The 18918-nt window shown below is 37.8% G+C and overlaps 2 long non-coding RNA genes across 2 annotated transcripts; one reads left to right on the top strand and one right to left on the bottom strand.

Moving 5' to 3' along the window:
* The first annotated feature begins 778 nt into the window (after window positions 1–778).
* LOC148735710 (uncharacterized) lies at window positions 779–5585 on the top strand. The gene is made up of 2 exons (XR_015998504.1): window positions 779–912; window positions 4011–5585. It is a non-coding gene; the product is annotated as an uncharacterized LOC148735710 (long non-coding RNA).
* Window positions 1447–3288, bottom strand: LOC111331604 (uncharacterized). Its single transcript, XR_002694941.2, has 2 exons — window positions 2929–3288; window positions 1447–1882 (listed from the first exon to the last, which is right to left on the bottom strand). It is a non-coding gene; the product is annotated as an uncharacterized LOC111331604 (long non-coding RNA).
* Window positions 5586–18918: the final 13333 nt, after the last annotated feature.

The raw sequence follows: 18918 nt of genomic DNA, 5'->3' as shown, positions 1-18918 counted from the left end.
TTTACGGAATCGTTAATTGCAATCGGTCATCAAAATCCACCCAGGGGCCAGGGAAGGAAGCGTGAGGATTGTTCGACCAAATACACAAAATAAGCGGTCTCATTTGCCTCTATTCGACTTTTTGTTTGTTCTTTAGAACTCCCTTCAAGGGAAAACAGGGATAAGGTGATGGCACGGGCACGCGTGCGATGACACAGCACGCTGAGCGTGTTACCAATCTCAGGGCTATGCGTAACTTGATAGGCAAAACAAAGACTGGCACGGCAGCTTTTGTGTGGCATGCTTAAGCCTTTATCTCAATTATTGTGGCAGATGTCACGCTTCGTGTGTGATATGACACGCGTGCGAAATGACGCGCGTGTGACATGCCACGCGTTTCTTACGGATAAAAGCCTACTAAGAAGAAGTTTTTAAACGGCAAAAAACGTTAATTCTTAAAGGAATGGCGCAAAGCTAACCGAAAAACATGCTTTATTGACAAAAGGACTGAATTAGCGATAACTTTCATTTCAGACTTAGTCCGAAAAGAAGCGGTCGGTGGTAAAGCAACAGGAGCATTGTTCATTGGCTTCTTTAAAGCGTTTGACACCATAAGCCATTCAGTTTTATTTAAAAAACTGTCTCGATAAGGCATACTGGACATGGCACTTAACTGATTTATGGATTATTTGTTCTTCCAGAAGCAGATCGTTCAATTCATATGTAAGGGAGTGTCGTCTGAATCTAATTCTGTTTTCACAGGTGCTCCTCAATGGCCAATTCGTTACTCTAAGATTATCACTCACGCAGGTGATTGGGTGATTTTCACATCCTCAAAAGATTTGCATGCTATCCAACGCAACCTTGGCGAAGACATCAGTGGTCTCGCTAGTTGGTTTCCCGATAACGAACTTATCATCAGTCTCATAAAAGGTAAAACTGAGGTGATGCAGTATAGAACAACAAAAGAGCTAAGCCTCTCAGTAAATGAATTTCGCATCAACACAAAAACAAGTTAGAGCTACCCGTCAACATGCATTTGAACCCTATACTTAATCTTAACACGCACTTTATCAAACCTACAAAAAGCAGGAGGGGGGGGGGGTTAAAGTTATTACGGCGAATCCGTCGTACACAAAAAAGGACCCGATAGTGCTGAACGAATATACAGAACAACGTGTATAATGCCTCTTTTCACCGACTGTGGAAAAAACACGCTAGGCTGGTCAGAGACACGCAAAACCTGGAGCGACGTAATTACAGGACTATTCCCTCAAACTCAAAATTTTAAAACTTTCAACTCCACCATGCCAACCCACGGTTGGAGATATTTAAGGAAAGGTTCGTCTTTTTGGTTTTGGTTACTAAAAGGCAGTATCTTTAGTCCTTTCTAGTCTTTTAACACAAGATTTTGATACGAGGAACAATGGCGCCTCCATTTTTCTCCCGAAAGTGAAAAAACTTAGCTTTCCTCGGTAAAGTTTTTATTTATAAGGCGCTTCATCTTTCAACTCTTTACCTTAAAACACATGCACATCAGCAGTAGAGTATTATTTAGGAAGTCTCCTAATGATTAGCATTGCGTATAACTTATTTACTGTAGGTTAGCATTAGCCAAAGTTATGTTTTATCTTATTTTCGTTCTAATTCTATTTGCATTTTTATCATTTAAAAAGGATCCTTTTGATAACAGTACTTATCTTCGTTATAATTATCATTCTTAAATCCGTTCTAGGGCAGTTAGCAAAGGTACGATCGCGAGTTTCTTTTAATATATATTCTGTCCTGTGTTGTCTCTTTGTGACTCTTTGTTCTTTCTTTGTCTCTCGGCCAGTGGCGTCATAGTCATTGTAAAGTCGGAACATTCCAAAGCCCTGCATAGAGAGCCTTTAGCATTTCTGAACTGGAAAGCAAAGCAAATTTAACATGAGTGAATGAAATCAAGAATTATAATCACTTGATGATTATTGTATTTCTCTTACAAATTCTAAGTGAAAAAAATTGTTTACTTTCAAAGAACTATCAAATTGTTAGGGAATACAGTTCTTATTTTCTAATGGAATTCTTACTTCCAATTTAATATTGCTCCTCCTGCCTCATTAATATAGTGAAAAAAGATTTAACCAGTCATTGGAACAATTAAAAACCTGACAGAATTATGGTTAATCCTTGTTATCGTGGAAAGTTAGATTCTTAATGTAATTATGTGAGTTTGAGTTCGCTTTGAGTTCAAATTGTCACGAAGTTTAGATGGTGTAGATTCTAAGGTGAGTAAGTAAAAGGAAAACAAGACAATTCTAAACTTTTGATATCACAAACGTGACCCAGAATTCATTTGGAACCTTGGAATCGCGAATTCTTACCGCACTTGTATTTGGTGTAGGTAAAGAATACCTCAGCCAGTGTATCTCATCCCACACCCGTGTGATCGAGGCGGGACTATATGAATCGATAAGTAGACTCGTGATCCGATTAATTAAGGAAATCGAGAACTTAAGCGTAGCGACCACGCTCTTTTGTTGGTTTGGCATCGGTCACAAATATGATTTTGGAGTCCCAAAGAAATGATCATGTTTCAGCATTAAAACATAATGATACATAATTGTTTAAGCAATCCAGGATGAGTCGGTGCAGAAAGTTCTCCAGACTTAACACTCCAAAATCATTTGATGTATATATTTTTTTTCTTATTTCATGAAAAATTACCAAGCTGTAGTTCAAAGAACGACAAGTGCAGACAAAAAAGTTACAATCAAAGCCAGTGTCATTCAACAAAAGGAACAATAACAACCATGAGCAAAATATAAAATACAAAGAAGTACGGATAAAAAGCGAAACCCCTCTAAAGGGCAGCGAAAAACAAAAAGTGTCACGCCTTACTGACTGAAACCTGAATAAAAAAATTTAACTTTTCCTCTAGATGATTGAGAATGCCTTGAATAATCAAACCTTGTTGATATCCAGTCTTCGTTTTCCCCCTGGAACCATGTTTCCCATGCATTCACCTTCGTAGGCCAGCATTACCAATAGAAATATGACACAGATGACTTTCCCTACCACTTTACTCTTCATCTTTTGACTCTGCAAACTGGTGTCTTTTTATTTTTTCTTTTTTAGCAACTAGTGATGTTGCTCTCTTCTTGTTGTTCACTCCTTGTCGGCGATCTAAGCCCTTTTATTTGTGGAGACCTAAATGACACAAAAGATATTGCGAAAGATCTCTCGAAATATCGTTTATAAATGTAAAGAACAAAGCAGATGGCCGTGAGTAAGTCTTCGCTTGCAAAATTGCAAGTAAAATGCGAGGGAAGTCAGAGAGGATCATTAAGTAAGGAAAATCAAAAAAATTAAATGGAGTTTTATCCTCATTAGTAGATCGTTATGAACTTGTATTGACTCATGTAAATCATAGCATTACATGTTAATCCCAGATATCTAGCTTAGGTGAAGACACATTTGTTGGCAGATGGTCTATTTAAAGAGAACTTTTAACAACCTTGATCCATTAATTCAATTTCACAATAGATTTACGATGTGCAACTTTGAAAGCCTTTTTAGCTCGATCGATTAACGTGAGATGTATTATATCGAAAAGTAAGTTATCCGATAGGGATTACTAAATGACAAGAGAAAAATAGAGATTTAAGAGAATTGCCTCATTCAATCTTTCTGGAAAAGGCGAAATTTGCACAGAAGCCTTTTGTAATTAAATCAAACGCAAACATTGTTCAAAGGTCGTGGTTATTTATCGCAGTTTAGGTAGATTATAATGATGATAACGAGCCCTTGTAGGTGGAAATAAGGTATGATAACGCTTGATAGGATAACCTTGGCATAAATCTTCACATTTTTTGCTTAAACATGGAAGTTTTAAACAAGATAAATTAGCTTTAATCATAATTTCCACTCTCTGACGAGGTTATCTACGTCACTACAATCATGATTTGAATGTGAACACCACTGCATTAACTATATATAAGAAAACTATATGCAGCAGATATATATGATGCATTGTTTGTTGCTTGTTGCAGAACCTAGATGTACAGTTAAACGACGTTCCCTGCTGTAAAGTTATAAGAAGACTGCACATTTCAACCAAAATCGTTGCTGTCTAGGTTCTCTTTACGACAGGTAGCTAGGTTTAAAGTTTCCAGCACGTAATCTCAGCTTAACGCTTAACGACTTCGTTGCACGCAAACACTACGTTCATCCTGATTTAGCTGCCAAGATGTCGTGCATAAAGGCTAAATTGGATATAATATATAACATCGTTATGATGAAATAACTGCAAGATCCGTTTAGAGGACATGGCAAAGAGAAAATCCTAAAACTCTGACAAAACTGAGACAAAAAGGAATCCCATAAAATGAATGAATAAACAGATAACAATAGAGATCAACAATGAGGCCGTGCGCACATGGAGAGCAGCTAATATTGCCTAAGACAGTCGAGTGAAACCACACACTTGATTTGCATAAGTTATTGTTGTCAGGTAATTGTCGTTATATATGAGGAAGTTGTCATGCGTAGGGCTCTGTACAAGCAAACTTCGGTGTTAGGTTTTCAGCAACAGCACTCAAGTGAGCGTAGTTTTCAGATTGCATCATTTTCGTAGCAGCCAGATTGATGATTAGTTGGACCTCACGTCATGATGGTTCAAAAACAAAAAAAACAAAAAAAAAAAAAGGAGAGAGAGAGAGGAAGAGGAAGTTAAAAAAGGTTTTGCTTCCTACAGGTAAGCTTCATCTCATTGTTTTTTTTTTTTTTTCTGTCTTGGTCCTTCTGTATCTCTATTTTTTCAGCTTTAAAGTTTAATTCTATGTTCACTTCTATCTAAAGGCTCCACTTCAAGGTTTGATGGTTTTCTTTCTTCACATTTAAGTGGGGCTATAAGTTTCACTTAACCTTAAAAGTTTCACTTAACCTAAGGTTACAAGCTGGGTACATAAGTGTTAAGCTCTTGCAGCTTGATAATTACAACCTTCCATCAACTATTTCAAAATACAAATGCACACGCAGTCTCTTGATTCTTTAGTTTAACTCTGTTATGTTTCAATCTTTCAAAAAGAAGAATAAGCCAGAAGCCAGAAAAAGCCAGAAAAGCCAGAAGTATCAAAATTACAAAAATGGTCTGCAATAAAAACGCTTGAAAATGAAGCCACGAGATAATTTTTATGCGTTTTTTTTTCTAAAAAATCTTTCGGGATATCAATTCCAGCCTATTTCAATGCTTTGAAGTGTTTCACGGACTAGAATTTAGTGTTTTCTTCTTTGGATTGGAATACCCACGTTTACGATAAGTGGAGGAGTTCTATCCAGATCTTCTTAAGCAACCGACTTGCTTTTGCTTGTTATTTTTTTCTTCCTCGTTCTCCTCTCATTCCTTTCTTCCTCTCTTTCTTCTTCCTATACTTCTACAAGTTTGAATCACAATGCTAAGACGTTTCTGTCATTGAACGGCTATGCATGAAAGGTGCCATTTTTCTCCTTTTTAATTTCATTTTTGGCCAATGATAATCGAAAAAGGTTGTTAAAAAATATATAATGATCATAAAATGAAATAAAAAACTGCAATAAATGGAGGTATTAAGTGAGACATTCACAAATGTTTCAAATCGTGAATTAGATAGGGTCTTAGCCTTATATTAGCTGCACTAATCACTGTAAAATTAATACAATGATGGAAAAAAGAAATTCATATAGATTTTCTTCGAAACAAAGTGAATGTCACTGGTAATTATTTCAAATCATTTTTCAAAAGAGCCCTGGACGCGATTCATTTCAAAATTTGTCTGGATTACTTTATTTGCTTACTTTGTATTTAAGTAAACTCTTATTTCCCTTCACCAGTTTATATTTTTTTTTTTAATTCAAATTCGCTCTGGCTCGAAGCATGAGCTTTGGAAACTTTCTACGGAAGCCAATTTACATTATAAACTTAGTTGATGCAACCAAATTATTTTTTAATACCCCCTATGACGCAGCAGTTTCTTTTGAAACGTAGACCCTCCATTCATTTGTTGTGTTTGAATGGGTCATCTATCAAAATAATACGGTTCAAAACGTAAAACAAATAGGCAGACTGTCTCATCAACCAACTGAGTCATTACATCTCGCATAACTAGAGAAAAATTTTCAAACAAGATACATGTATCCTTTTCGGACTTTTAAGAGGAAGTAAGGGAAGGAAGAAAGGGGTTGGCGAGGGGGCTGATAAGTGTCACCCCAACCACGCTCTTCACTTCTGGACGATAAGTTGGATGAAGCTGGCCTTCATTAAGACTTGACGTCATAGTCTATTCAAGATTATTTGGTTATATCAACTAAGTTGAAATTGTAAATTGGCCTCCGTAACGAGTTAAAAAGCTGACGTTTCGAGCGTTAGCCCTTCGTCAGAGCGAATGGAGGAATTGTGGGTTGTGTGTGGGTTTATATGCAGAAAGTGGAGCTACGCTGTTGGTGGAAACATGGCCACGAGAAAAACACGAATAAATTAGTAGAATGAAAAGCGTTCGTTGATACCTGTGGGATTAAGAGTGCCGATTTGAAAGATAAACTTTTGTCTAAGAGTTTTGCGGCTTCCCGAGCTACATAAATGTAAGGAAAGACCGCAGATTACCATATTTTGCTTAGAATGATTAAGTAAATTAACGTGTCTAGCGACTGGTTTTGATACGTCCTTGTCATTCCTTTCTACGTCGTGAAGGTGTTCTCGGAATCGGCCTCCTAGTCGTCTTCCTGTTTCGCCGATGTAAATCTTTTTGCAATAAGGGGAGTATGCAATAGATGACATTGGTGGAGGTGCACGCGCACGCGAAGTGATCAGTGATCTTAATGGATCGTTCGGGTCCCGATATTATCTTAGCGTTGTGAATGAAATGACAAGTTTTGCATCGTGCGCGAGCGCATTTAAAAGTGCCGGGTTGGTCATTAGTTTCGAAGAACTTTTGACCATAAAATTGCTTATGTTTTTGCTGCGTTTAAATGAAATGAGAGGAGGTTGCGAAAAGATAGTGCCAGTCTCTGGATCGTTTTGAAGTAATTCAACTTATATAAGAATAATGGATTTAACTGAGTGGTTGTGAGGGTGAAACAAGAGAGTGAATGGAATGCGGTCGGAATTTTCCTTCTGCGACGTTTGTTAGTGCTGATTGTCGATCAATAAGTTGGGCGCGGTGGTGACCGCCTTGAACGACAGAAACAGGGTAACCACGTTATTCGAAAAACTGGCACATTGACTCTGATTTGTGGAAAAAAATCAGAGTCATCACTATATACCTGGCGAAGTCTTAGAAACTGAGAAAAGAGAATGGAATTCTTAACAAGAGATGGATGCGAAGATGATTACAACAACTAACTATGCGAGTCGGTAGGTTTGTAATACGCACTAGTGCATAAACCGTTTCCCTCAGTTGAACTTTGATATCTAAAAAGGATAAAGAATTTTCGGAAATTTCCAAGGTATATTTTAGAGCCGGGTGAAAGGAATTGACTGCAGTTATGAATTTAGTTAGCTCCTCTCTGGTAGAGGAGGTAGCACCGATACAGTCGTTAATGTAGCGACCGTAGAGTTCAGGTTTAGGACCTTTGTATTGGCTAAAAAATTGGTGTTCAACAAAATCTACAAAAAGATTGGCATAGCTGGGTCCCATTTTGGTACCCATGGCTACCCCATTTGTTTGTTTGAAAAAGTTGTCTCCGAATGAAAAACAATTGAGTGTGAGCACTAGTTCAACTAAGCGAAGTAGTGTTTCAGATTTAGGTTCCATAACAGTGCGTTGATCAAAACAAATGTTTCAGGGTCAGAAGACCTTCGCCATTAGAAATAATAATAAAAGTCTTTATTAAGCACTCTAAACAACAAACGTGTTTAGTTACAATGATATGAACTCAGCAAGTATAAAACTAATGAACTAACTAAATTACTAACTGACTAACTAATAAGAGAGCAAACATCTATTAACAAAAGTCCTCTTGAAACGTTCAGTTCTGACAAGCGGGAGAATATAATTATGGCGCCTATTACGTAGCGTAACCATTGGTCGCTCTGGTGGCAAAGGGTCATCTAAAGCTGTTGCAAAATCGCTGTCGGTGATCTTGGCCCACAACTTCTTATCTTTTATAATAATATTTTCAATCGAAAAAAGCTCTTTACAGTAGCCAAGCTTAAAAGCTCTCCTGAACAGCCTGTCTATGCGACTCAGATACTTATGATAATACGCGCAGCCCTATACTTCTACAGCATATGTAAATATAGGTAGAATAAGACTGATAAAAAGAAGATGAAGGTGATCCAGCGGCAGTCCATAGAATTTACAAACACGTAAGATGTACAAACGACTACTGGCTTTCGATATAATATTATCAAAATGTAAATCCCAGTTACACGGATCAGATTGAAAAGTTACACCCAACAACTTCAGACATGGTTTACGCTCTATAGAAACCAGAGGAGTAGGTAAGGCCTTAGTGGATTTGCCTCTAAGAAGCATCTCCCACGTTTTCTTGAAGTTTAGTTGCATACGGTTAGCAGATGTCCATGCGACGATCGATCGGACCTCCTCAGCTGCTGAATTGCCGTTGTTAGCCCGCGACTTTACTGGAATACTTAATGTTAAATCATCAGCATATTTCACAAGTAAATTCTGATTTGGTAGAATGGCCTTAATATCATTGACCATACTAGAAAATAGTATAGGGCCTAAAACTGTCCCCAGAGGGACACCCCTATTGATATTTAAATAATCCGTAACAATGGCATCAACAACAACTGACAGTATAAAGAGATGCGATGTCCAAAGTGAAAAGAAGTTTGTCTTGACCAATGAAATTAACGTCGCGAAAAAGTTGAAGAGCGAGTTGGCTGTCTTTCATATATGATGATAAAGTTTTGACGATGAGAGCCATAATATGGCAATGTGCGGTCTTTCCTTATATTTAGGTAGCTCGGAAAGCCGCAAAACTCTTGAACAAAAGTTTATCTTTCAAATCGGCACTCTTAATCCCATCGGTATCAACGAACGCTTTTCATTCTACTAATTTATTAATATTTTTCTCGTCGTCATGTTCCCACCAATAGCTTATATATTTATACTTCGCTCCACTTTCTGCATATGAACCCACACACAAACGTCAGCTTTTTAACTCGTTAAGGTGGCCAATTTACACTTTCAACTTAGGTGCAATGAATATATGAAGTTCATATATTTTGAACTGCGGTATTAGATACGTATGATGTGCGATCCTCGCAGTAAATAGCGCTATTTATGGAATAGAGAAAATCAGACCTGAAAAAAAAAAAATCAGGCCTGTACGGGACTCGAACCACTGACCTCTGCGATACTAGTGCAGCGCTCTACCAATTGAGCTAACAAGCCAACTGGGAGCAGGCCGTTAAGTTGATTCGTAATAAACCCATGAAAGTGATAAATGAGATGCAATGAATATATGAAGTTCATATATTTTGAACTGCGGTATTAGATACGTATGATGTGCGATCCTCGCAGTCCGGATAGCGCTATTTATGCAATAGCGAAAATCAGACCTGAAATCACTTTCACGGGTTTATTACGAATCAACTTAACGGCCTGCTCCCAGTTGGCTTGTTAGCTCAATTGGTAGAGCGCTGCACTAGTATCGCAGAGGTCAGTGGTTCGAGTCCCGTACAGGCCTGATTTTTTTTTTTTTTTTTTTCAGGGCTGATTTTCGCTATTGCATAAATAGCGCTATCTACTGCGAGGATCGCACATCATACGTACTTTCAACTTAGTTTGATATAACCAAATTACCCTTTTACCCCCACCGACGCAGAACCACAGTTTCTTTAAAAACTTTCATCCTTTACTCCAAATTATTAATTATTAATTATTATTAATGAGGATGCACATTCAAAATTTGATGGGTCTTTCCCGCCACCTACATTGTTTTCATTATCCTAATTCAATGCTTTCTTAAGGGATCTTATTTTTATGTTTGTCTGTTTAATTTGTTTCTGTAATTCTCTGCTGTCTTTTGCACGTTATTGTGTATTTTTGTTATTGTTGTTTTTATTCTGGTATAATTTCATTAATCATCAGAGGGATATAAAACAAAAAAGGTGTTCCACGCAAATTTATGTTTTACCCACATATTTCTAGAATAAATGCACTGCCCTTTATCCAAACCCATTTTTTGCAATAGAAATTGTTATCCCTAGTCATTATGATAGGCAAACGGCCTTAAAAAAGGAATGTTGTTTATCTCGTTCATAACTCTTGACTTCTGCTTTGAAGCCCAGACGACCGGCTGAATGTCTTGCTAAGGACGGCTTCGAGTAATTTAATTTAATAGTCAAATAAACGTAGTCCTCGTAGCAGCTCACTTCTAAAAATTTGCTCAAATATTTGCAAATTTTCTCGGGGCTTGAAAAGATATTCATGGTCGTAAAAATACAATATTTCAAATCTACCATATTAGTGTAATCTCTGGCCAGTTTTTACTTCAGTTAAATATTCAATGATGGTTTTATCCAGCAAAGTCGAGTTACTTTCCTGCAAAAAAAATTATAGCAAAATAGCTTAGTTTTAATTTGAAATAATAAAACAATAAAACGTGCTCTGAAATGCATTAATGTTGTACATGCTATATGAGAAAAAAGAGCTCTTCAGTTTGTTGTTGTTTTTAGCTATTTGTGGTTTGTTCCATTATTTCTAATAAATCTAAAATTAACCAACAAAAAGAAGAGAAGAAAACGAGCTGTCTGCTACAGCAAACGTGAAAGTATGTTTGTAGTTATCAACGAGTGTATTGTAAGAAATTAAAAAGCATTTGCAAGTACTATCACTCCATTCGATGATGGAAAAGGATGAGTCAACAATGTTCGTTGACGCCATATGGTTGAAAATCTTTATCACGATACAAGAAAAAAAAGGGATGCACAGGTATAATATAGTTTTCAGACTTTAGATTCCAGTAACTAGGGGTTTTTGTAATAACTGTGCAAAAAAAACCGAGATAGCTTAGAGAACCTACCACACTTTTATTATCCAGCTGTACAAATTAGAGCACAATTAACGCGCGAATCGAGCATACTGTAAAAAAAACCTGTTTAGCCGGTCGGCTGCGTTCGCTACGCTTCTCTATCCACTTTTCTTTTCCCTCCTTATGAGAAACGAGCACAAACACTCGGCAGGAAAAAAAAACCAGTTGGATAATAAAGAACTTATAAGACTTTGGTTTAAAAAACGCTAGGCGGTATTACACAACAAAACGTTCAATAGGATAGATAGATAGACAGACAGACAGACAGACAGACAGACAGAGAGATAGATAGATAAGTGGATGGATATATACACACAAGGGGCAGATATGAACCGTTTTATTTTGGGTGATGCGAAAGACAAATTGCCAATGATATTTTTCTATCACAGGAGAAGAAAGGTCCTTGGATATTTTTCTTTTTTTTTTTTTAATAGAAATGATCGCTTCGTTTCTCCTGCGCTTGGCCTTGTTTTCACGTTTCTCTTTTTTCCATTTTAATTCATGAGTCAAAAATTAACATAGAAAAAACAGTTTTTCGCCGAAAGGTGCTTAGACTTACCTTAAATTTTCTACTCTGTCTCTAGCCTAGATTTTTCTTGATAACATAGTTGAAATTTTGTCGAAAGGGTTTCTGATCATGTGGATTAACTTTAGTTTAACTTTCAGTGTTTTCCTCATATATTCTGGAATATTAAAGTTTTTAGAATTTTGAAACAGAAGGCTTGTTCCTCTTCCCTTCTTATTTCCGATGACCTACAAAACAGAGAGCTGAAAACTTAGAATTACTAATACTATTACGTAATAATACTCGTCGCTTCATGGTATGGAAATTCGGGATAATCTCCAGCATATTGGGCCAATTTGCTCAACTGCATATGTCGGCTCTGCTAAGGAGGTTGTTGTCCTGTAAAAATACCTCGGAAGAGCGAAAAGCTCGGGTTGTGTTTTATTATACCGAGCTAACATTACTTTGATCAAAATGGTTTGATAAAGTTATTACATTATTACTACGATTTGCTGTAAACTTTCATCTTATTTATGAACTTATCTTAACACCTGAAATTCTCAAAATTTATCGCAGCGTTATGCAGTACGCTTGCGATATAAGTTAATAGTATCAATCGCTATCGAGGTATCTGTTCACTAAGTTTCTCCACAGGAAATATAAGAAAAATTTTAATTCGTTTTAGAAAAAAAGAGAGTAAATATATAAAAATATGATTAAAGCGAAAGGCTACTCATGAGAACATCTTTAATTTTTAGGCTAGGAATTATCATACAATGAATAAAAATGTTTACTGTTTATTGTTTATTGCTTAACACGAATTTTGTTCTGTATCTGTTTGCACATGACCACTGAACATCTCTTCCGTCCGACTTATTTTTCACCTGGGGCCTTAAGGGACAGTGGGACTCAAAATGTAAGGGCACCTTCAAGCTGCCCGGGTTAGCTCTCTACCGAAAAGCTTTAAGGTCCGATCAATCTAGCAACGAAAATGTTGGAAAATTACGGTGAAGAGGACGAGTTTCCTGATGAAAATCAATTAATTGGGGTATACAATTTTATTATTTTAATATGAGAGAAGAGGCAGCAGCCTCTTTACGTTCTTTCTCTCATTCTGTTCGTGGTCGCCTCAAATCTCATATTTCTATCATTTTCTTAAATGCTCCTTGCATATTTCTTTTATTTTCTGTTCGTGGTCGCCTCAAATCTCATATTTCTATCATTTTCTTACATGCTCCTTGCATAATTCTTTTACAGGTGCTGCTTCAGTCTCACAATTCACTGCTTCTATCAAGCCTTTTGTTATGTACTGTCTATACTCCCGAGCTAAGGGAACCGTGTCCAACTATTTTGGGAAAATAGATTTGTTTTCTCGTTACTAGAGGATTTCCAGGCTAACGGAACGTTATATGTTTTTGAAAATCTACCAGAAAGCATTCGTAGAGCATCAAACAAGTTTCGCACATATCCTTCAGGGACATGTTCCCGGAAGTGTTTCAACGTCTATACACTTTGCATAGCTTTAGGTCTGGCGGTGCCACATCCATCAGAACTAATTTAAGGAACAATCAATCAAGGAAGCGATTGTTGAAACTCCATGGCCATTGGAAATCAGATTCAGCTAAAAACATGTAGGTAAAAGAACAGATTCAAGAGACATTTAATGTTGCTCAAAGCACTGGATTTTAAATTTTTGCGTAATAAAGCTATAATCACAGTTCTGAAATTTTTTTTGTTAGTTATCTATGAATTTGATAGGTTTCAGAATAAACCTAGAAGGACATTACTTTCCATCGGACGAAAGTGGTAAGGGAGAATAAAACTAACCATTATGTTGAGGTTCCACGCACGACATAACATGGCTGAATGAGGAGATAGCCAGATGATGAACAAAATAAGAAGTTGTAAAGATAAGCAATGGTACCGCAATGGCATCAATACAGCTTGGAAATCTCTCCATTGTATCAAACCGTCAGATATGGCAGCTGTCTCCAAAAATCTTTCACAGTTTAAAACTCAGAGCACACAAAACATCATTTTATAAAAGCAGGACGCCACAATATTTATTGGAAATTAGATAGTATTAATCCATATGTCCTATTCAAACAAAACAATTAATCAAACAACAACAAACATATGAAACATATGTGTGAACTGCGGTTATGAGACGTATATGAGAACGATCCTTCGCAGTAAAGCACTATTTGAGCAATAGTGAAAATCAGACCTGAAAAAAAAATTTCAGGCCTGTACGGGATTCGAACCACTGACCTCTGCGATACTAGTGCAGCGCTCTACCAATTGAGCTAACAAGCCAACTGGGAGCAGGCCATCAAATTAATTCGATATAAACCCGTAGATGGGAAGCAGAGCCTAACAAGCAGAGCCTAACAAGCCAACTGGGAGCAGGCCTGCTCCCAGTTGGCTTGTTAGCCCAATTGGTAGAGCGCTGCACTAGTATCGCAGAGGTCAGTGGTTCGAATCCCGTACAGGCCTGAAATTTTTTTCAGGTCTGATTTTCACTATTGCTCAAATAGTGCTTTACTGCGAAGGATCGTTCTCATATACGTCTCATAACCGCAGTTCACACATATGTTTCATATGTTTGTTGTTGTTTGATTTATCATCTACGGGTTTATATCGAATTAATTTGATGGCCTGCTCCCAGTTGGCTTGTTAGCTCAATTGGTAGAGCGCTGCACTAGTATCGCAGAGGTCAGTGGTTCGAATCCCGTACAGGCCTGAAATTTTTTTCAGGTCTGATTTTCACTATTGCTCAAATAGTGCTTTACTGCGAAGGATCGTTCTCATATACGTCTCATAACCGCAGTTCACACATATGTTTCATATGTTTGTTGTTGTTTGATTTATCATCTACGGGTTTATATCGAATTAATTTGATGGCCTGCTCCCAGTTGGCTTGTTAGCTCAATTGGTAGAGCGCTGCACTAGTATCGCAGAGGTCAGTGGTTCGAATCCCGTACAGGCCTGAAATTTTTTTCAGGTCTGATTTTCACTATTGCTCAAATAGTGCTTTACTGCGAAGGATCGTTCTCATATACAAAACAATTAATCATAAATGCACAAGACTAACGAGAAAAAGCCGCAGTCCTTGCAAAGAGGACCTTGTAATCAAGCCAACGGAACCTGCTTTGATTTCACTATTCATCGGAGCTGTTAGCATCAGATTGAAATTATTATTTTTCGCTCAAACAGTTATGTTTTAACTTAGAACTAGTCAGCACAACACAGATGACGGAAAAGTTTGAGCGAATTATTAAAACTGCGGAAAATTTACCACACGACGGAGCAACTGCTGAGGAGGAAATGGGTGACGACAAAGGTATTGCTAACATATCCTACTTGACACAAGCAGAAAAACTCCAAAACAAGGCTTATCAGCGTTCTCAAATTTGCAGCATCAAGATTTACTAAAGTTCAACAGAATGCGCAAGATTTACAGTTGATCGGTAACATAACTGGCGCGTTAGGAAAGAAAGTCGCCAAAACAGCGTAAAAAGGACCGTAAACGACCAAGCACCTACGGAAAAAAGGTAAGGAGGCTTCATACGATATATTCCTCGCTTTTATTATCCTTTCTTCTTAATTTTTTTTATAAAGTTGACTAGTAACACCGCACGCGTTATAAATAAAATCACCAAAAGAGCGTTAAAACGACCGTTGGCAACAAAGCGGCTACGGATAAAAGGTAACGAGACTTCACACGTTTTATTCCTCGCTTTTATTATCCTTTTTAATTATTTCTTAATGTTTTTTTAATAATTTTCCTTTTTTTAACGGCCCACACTTACGCTTAAAATTCGATCTTAATATGTTAGGTATTCATCAATCCTTTTCATGCACATAGGGCCTTCACAGAGCTTTTCCACTCCTCTCGATTGGTTTAGTCTTCCTCTTCTCTGTTACCTTCTGGTGCCCAGCTCATAGCAACATTGCAATCATTATTACGATCTTTCCTAAGAATATGACCAATCATTTTGCATCTACGAAACATCACTTCCGCACTCAGTGGCTTCATACCTGCCCTTTTCAATAGCTTTTTGGTGCTGACATGGTCTTCCCATCGGATTCGGAGGATCCTTCGTAGGCACCTATTATGGAATACATTCACTGCTTTATCATCTCCTTTGTTCATCTTCCATGTCTCAGATCCACAGAGTAACACTGGCACTACTAGAGTTTTGTACAGCCTCAGTTTTGTTTTCCTCAAGATGTTATTAGAGATCCAGATCTTCTTTAGTTTGTTAAAGGCACCTCTGGCTTTTGATAACCTCTTCTTCAAGTCCTTCATGCCACCACCCTCTCTACAAACTTTGGCCCCTAAGGACACGAACTCATCGACATCTTCAATATCCTGTCCATTGATTATGTTCTTTTCTTGGTTCTTTGCATTGACCCTCGTCGCTTTTGTCTTTTCTTTGTTGATTTTGAGTCCCACCCGTCTGGCCTCTTCATCCAGCCTTGTTGTTTTGACCTGAATCTGCTGCTTGGTAGACGAGAGCAGGACTATATCGTCCGCAAAGTCTAAGTCATCCAGTTTTGAAGTAAACTTCCATCTAATACCATTTTCACCACTACTAACTGCTCTTCGCATTACCCAATCTATAACAATCAAGAACAAAAATCCCGACATATCACATCCTTGTTATACACCAGTTTTAACCCCAAATCACTCACATGTTTCCCCCTGATCTTCTACAGTACACTTGAAGACGTCATAAAATACTCTTACCATTTTCACGATCTTCTCCGGGTTTCCATGATACTTGGCCATTATATCCCACAGACTTTCTCGGTGGATAGAGTCAAAAGCTTTTCCAAAGTCTACAAAGTTTAAGTACAGGGTTGCCTGCCATTCATTGACTTGTTCAACTGTGTTCCGCAGGATGAAGATCTGGTCTGGTGTTCCCCTCCCCTTTCTATAGCCTGCCTGTTCTTTCCTCAGCCTTTTGTCCACTCTATTTCTTACTCGCTCTATGATGATTCTACCTAGTACCTTCGCCACAGTCGACAGTAAGGTTATTCCTCTCGAATTTTTTACATTCTCTGAGATTTCCCTTTTTCGGTAGCTTGATAATTAACCCTTGCTTCCAGGGCTGGGGGATCTTCTCAAGCGTCCATACTTTTCCCAACAACTGATGGATTTTTGTTGCTGAAAACTCTATGTTTGCTTCCATAGTTCAGCTGTGATGGAGTCAGCTCCTGGCGCTTTCCCATTCTTCAATATTTTTATAGCTTGTTTGACTTCATCTAAAGTTGGTTCACTTACTGAGATCTCTTCAATCATTCCACTAAATTCCGGTTCATATGACTCATCACTTAAGACTGGGTTTTCTGGTTCACCCCTGTTGAGTATTTCTTTAAAGTGCTCAGTCCATCGTGGCTGTACCTCTTCTCTTTTATTGAGGAGGTTTCCATTTTTATCTAACAGTGCTGTGGTTTGCTTTGGTTTTTCATTGTGTAATATCTTCGTGAGCCCATATAGTTTCCTAATGAGTTGGTTTCCTGCAGCCTCTTCTGCCTCACAGGGGATGTTCTCCATCCATTTCTTTTTGTCTGCCTTTATACTTCTCTTCACTTCTCTGTTCTTTTCAACATACTTTGACCTGAGCTGCTGCTTGACCCTTTCTGATCGTGTTCCTGGATCTTCTTATTAATTTTCTCTCTTTAGCCTATGAGGCTCCATGACTCTACTTATCAACGGCTTCTTCTTCTTTCGAGGTCTACCTAAGACTGATTTCGCAACCTCTGTCTATGCCTTCTTCATTACCTGAAAGTCTCGTTCCACTTCTTCATTTTCTTCAGCTGCAGTTTCCTTGTTCTCCAAGACTCGGTACTTATTTTACAATGCAATGTTAAACCTCTTTAACACTTCATTCCTCAACTTTGCTGTACCGTACTTGACTCTGCATCTTTTTTTCTCTGTTGTTTGCTTGCTCATGCTCAACTTAACTACTGTACATACCGGATGGTGGTCGCTTCCGATATCTGCCAACCTGTATACTCTCGTATCCTTCACTGAATTCCTGAATCGCCTTCTAATTAGTACATGGTCTATCTGGTTTATGGTATTCCCACTTTGGGAAACCCACATTGCTTTTTGAATGGTCTTATGTGGAATCAATGTTCCTGTTACAACTAGTTCATATTAGGTATTACCGTTAATGAACTTTAGACCCCAAAATCACACGCAGTACGCTTGGCCGCCTGTGGTCAAACCACATGTACTTGTGAACGACCATCCTACAACGCGACTTTCCCAGCAAGAGTCATCTTCTTGACGAATCAGTGCTGTTAAACTTTCTGTTAACCGTTAGAAGATATTTCCTCTTTTGTAACGTTGAGTGAGAATGCTGGTCGCCAGCTTATAAAAGTTACACTTTTATTAATTTTTATGAAGTATAAGTTTTCACTTTTATGACACTTACTAAGCTGTCAATCTTCATGCATCGTCATCATTTCTCAACGTTGAGTTACGTGAAACAGCTCCTGCATGCTACGTACGTACCTTCGAGATATTTACGCCTTACAAAATCATTTTTAATCGGGCTTTCCGAAGGAACGCCCGAGCTATAAATTCGGCTTCATTTTTATTTATTTATTTATTTATTTATTTTTTTGCGTTCAGTCACAAAACGCAGTTCCACTACAGCGCATACGCGAAGTGTAAGCGCATGCGTAGAATGAACCTTAAAGCGCATGGTTTCAAACAATGGCTGCCTTCGTGGAATATTCCTTCCTTGATGTACGCGAAAAGAACTCGATGGCTATTACGTTCAATATACATACAAAGTCACACTGTTCGCGGTAGACCCACACTAAAACTTGTGGAGAGTTTTGGGAACGGGTCGGTCCGCGAACTCTACGAGAGATCAGTTTAATATTTCCGAGCGATCCTTTACGAGTGAACCTTTTATCGAGAAATATCAAGCGAAACCAGCTATATTAAACGAGCTATCTCATATTATGTTTACATGTAAACACATCCGTGGGAAAGAGTTCCATATAACCCTTTACATTAATTATGCATTCCATTTCATAAAGACTAAATATAAATGTTTCTTTGCAACACTATATGCTTAATAATTGTATGGGGTTATGTGAAACTCTTGCCCATCCGTGTATTTAGACGTGATCGAGAACCAAGTAGAATACCAGAAGTTACTCTGAAACGTCTCAGAAGAAAAGGCAGAAGACTGAAGGAATTTGTTTATGAGCGTATTCGTCCAAGCATACCGAATTCCTCTTGGCTACGTCGTCCTGTGAAGGTTAAAAGAGTTACAAAGTATAGCTTTGTAACTCTTCTGTATAGCTTTGTAAGTTTAATACGAGGAGGGTAAGATTAAATAAAGTTACACAACATGGGAAGAAAATTTGTTGATCTGTTAAACAAA

Source organism: Stylophora pistillata, chromosome 3 (genome assembly GCF_964205215.1).
Source record: "Stylophora pistillata chromosome 3, jaStyPist1.2, whole genome shotgun sequence".
NCBI classification, from domain to species: Eukaryota; Metazoa; Cnidaria; class Anthozoa; order Scleractinia; family Pocilloporidae; genus Stylophora; species Stylophora pistillata.
Note: the sequence above shows the minus strand (reverse complement) of the source record. Positions and strands in the feature narration are given on the sequence as shown.